The sequence below is a fragment of the Pteropus alecto genome, unplaced genomic scaffold, assembly GCF_000325575.1.
Source record: "Pteropus alecto unplaced genomic scaffold, ASM32557v1 scaffold76, whole genome shotgun sequence".
NCBI lineage: Eukaryota > Metazoa > Chordata > Mammalia > Chiroptera > Pteropodidae > Pteropus > Pteropus alecto.
Window position 1 is genome coordinate 6,711,111 of NW_006443138.1, and position 3,613 is coordinate 6,714,723.

The window sequence follows — 3,613 nt, forward strand, 5'->3', positions numbered from 1 at the left end:
CGCCAGCCCACTCAGACGCCGCACGGTCCCTCTTAGGCGGGGCCGAGACGCGCGGGCCCACCGCCTCTGCCGCCGGCGCACCTGGGCTACTCGGCGCTCCCGTCGCGCGGGGTTTAGAGGCACATCTGGCTGTATGGGTCGTCTTAGTCACTGCTAGCTTGGAAGTGTGTCCTCATCTCTGCTATGGCTCCGGCCGCTGATGAGGTCCGGACCGCTCCGCAGAGGGGCATGCAAGCGTTTAGGTGTCTCCAGCTGCTGCAAGTTCGGAAATGTTAAAAACTCCGCAGGCTTCTCGTGCTGGGCGGGCGGGCGCGCCTACTGCTCACCTGGAGCTCCGGGGTGCACCGCGAGCTCTGGGCGCCCGTAGGTCCTCGCGAGTTCTTACAGGTCTCTTGCGGCATGAGTCGCCCGTGTTGCGCTCGCAGCCGCGCCAGACTCCCCATCCCTACTCTGCATTCGCGTGGGATTTAAGAAAGAAGAATGCACGTGTGTACAAGTTTCAAATGTCATCAAGTGTAGAGTCCAGAAAAAATTTCGAGAATTATATATGGTGTATGAGATTTGACTTTAAATTTAAAACTGGAAATCCCATGGAAGAAAGCAGAGTCACTGTTTACAAATCTAATATCCCCTCCACCAATACTCTTTAGGTCAATTTCAGTTCTCTCTTCCTAAAATGTGGTGCTGGCAGAGACCGCACATACTTGTCACACGTTACCTGTCAAGGTTAATGACTCGTTTGAAAACCACTGATTTGCAATAACATTACTTATCATTAGATAAAAATAGTGGTGTCAGGGACCCACTCCAGACATTGAACAGAATATCTCTCAATGAGGCTCAGGAAAGATTTTAAAAGAACCTTAAGTGAATCCAATATGCTTTTAAGAATTTGCCTGCCCTTTTTATGTCACAGACAGATACTGCTGTAGAATTGAGCTCTTAGGCCTCCTGTGATTCCAAGGCAGCAGAGCCCAGAATGTTAAGACCATAACATCACATGATCTGGGGCTCTGCGTAAGGTGTTTATTAAAGAAATAATCTAGTTTAATACATTTTTAAGAAAAATTTTCTAAGAGTTGGAAAATCAATATGACATTGCTGGGTTTTTGAGTGGATTTTTTTTAAAAGGTGTGCAATGTCCCTATGTTCATTGCAGCATTATTTACAATAGCCAAAATATGAAAGCAAGCTACTGTCCATCGACAGACAGATAAAGAAGTCGCGCAATATGAAGTACTACTTGGCCATAAAAAAGAATGGAGTCTTAACATTTGTGATAACATAAATTGACCTGGAGGGTATTACGCTGAATGAAATAAGTCAGACAGAGAAAGACAAATACCATATGATTTCACTTATATGTAAAATCTAAAAAAACAAAACAGCAAAACTCAGATATAGAGAACAAACCGATGATTGTCATGTGGAAGGGGGTTGCGGGCTAAATGAAAAAGGTGAGGTACAAATTGATAGTTACAAAGTAGTCACGGGGATGTAAAGTACAGCATAGGAAAGTCAATAATATTGTAATAACTATCAATATTATGGGGGGATCACTTCCTAAGTTATATAAATGTCTAACCACTATGCTATACACTTAAAACTAATATAATATTGAATGTAATTGAAAAATAAATATAATAATAATTCATTAAAATATTGCAAGGAAAAAATAATGCTATAAAATTTTCCAACTAAAAAAATAATTAATTTAATATCAATTTAAGATAAATGAATATAATTTTCCTTACTATAAATCATTTGCTCTTTTTATAAAGAGCCTCCTGAAATTGCAATTAAAATTGAATTGTCGTTTAGACTTTTGTAATAGAACTAATTAAAATTAAATTAACATGCTAGGAAAAAGCCAACTGATTTTGAGTTAATTCTTCTATACAGACTCATCTACCTGTGAAGGTAACTGTCTCGATCTGGGCCCCACAACGAAACACCGTAACTGAGAGCTTAAACAGACATTTGTTTCTCACAGTTCTGAAGGCTGGAGGTCCAAGATTCATAGTACTCACCAATGAGTTGTATGAATTAATAAATATTTGATATCAATTAATTTTTAAAAGGTATGCAACAGTTACTATGCTAAAGGGTGCTAATTGGGTTGGAGTGGGCATGAGTGGAGGTCAGAGAAGGCTTTTTGAAGATGTGTCTCTTTAAACTGAAACCTGAGGGATGGAAAATGGAAGGTTCAGGCAGAGAGAATAGTATGTTTTATTTTATATTCTCATGTAGTTTTTATCACTTTTTTTTACACACATTAGAAATAGTATTGAGATAATGAGTAGTTTCGTTTTTTTTATAGATTCATACTGTCATATCGTCTACCCATTTCCAGCATCCCCACATTCCAAACACTAACAGCTGTTTCCCATCTAAAGAGGTGCTAAACACCCAATCTCAATATGGGGTGTGGGGGGTAGGTTCACCCACCACCAACAAGCAATTCTCCAGATACCAGCTGGATGAGCCAAAATTCAACTCAATTTTGACACTGTCTCCCTGAAGGTGCCTTCAGATTCCACAGGTTAGGGTCAGTCCTTTAGGTTATCAACTGTGTTTCTGACCCACTGGCTATAGCTTGGAGGTTCCTATGACCCCCTCCTTGGGTTTGATTAATTTACTGGAGCTACTCTCAAAGCTCAGAGAAACATTTTACTTACTTGATTACCAGTTTATTATAAAAGGATATAACTCGGAAACAGCCAGATGGAAGAGACGCATAGGACAAAGTATGGGGAAAGGGCAAGAAGCTTCCACGTCCTTTCCAAGTGCGCCATCCTCCCCAAATCTCCACGGATTCACCAACCCAGAAGCCCATCTTTTTGTTTTACAGAGGCTTCGTTACATAGACATGATTGGTTAAATCACTGGCTATTGGTGATTGATTCAACTTCCAGCCCATCTCCACTTGAGGTGGGCAAGGGCCTGGGGAGGGAGTAAAAGTTCCAACTGTTTAATCACATGATTGGTTCTTCTGGCAAATAGCCCCCATTCTTGGGTGGGTCCAAAAGTCACTTCATTAACATAACAAGAGACACCTTTAAGCTCTCATCACCTAAGGAATTTTAAGGGTTTTAGGATCTCTGTGCCTGAAATGGGGATGAAGACCAAATATATATTTTTTACTATAAATCACAATATCACACCAACCCAAAGCAAGCCTCAAGGCCCAAATAGAATCTAATCAACAAACAAATAGGACCCAAACATTTAAGGGCTCTGAGCTTTTACTGAGCTAGGCCTTTATTTACTCACTACTGGGAATGATCCTCAGACTACAAATGAGGTATTTCAATTTCACCTTTACAGAATCAACAGAAATATTGAAACTTAAGTTTTATAATTGTCCCCTGATCTCTACCACCAAATACCCCAGATTTTATTATCTGCCTGTAATAGCTGGAATATAGGCACCAGATAAATATTGCTAACAAATTATTTTCTGGGGTTTTCACTGAAAGGGCAAAACTACTTGTTTTATGATCTTAAATGATCATTCTCTGGGGAAAATGAAGAGGGGTGACGAGTGACCTTGTTCATATGCTCATTCCATCTGCTCTTCCAGATCCTGCCAGATCTCCTTCAGTTTCTGTGA

General features: G+C 40.4%; 1 protein-coding gene across 1 annotated transcript in view; it reads right to left on the reverse strand.

The window, feature by feature from the left end:
- Positions 1-226, reverse strand: part of CPM (carboxypeptidase M) — a 57,449-nt gene extending 57,223 nt beyond the window's left edge. The window contains exon 1 of the mRNA XM_025040954.1: positions 82-226. The gene's annotated coding sequence lies outside the window, so the exon portion shown is untranslated. The remainder of the gene's footprint in view (positions 1-81) is intronic.
- Between the last annotated feature and the right edge of the window lie 3,387 nt (positions 227-3,613).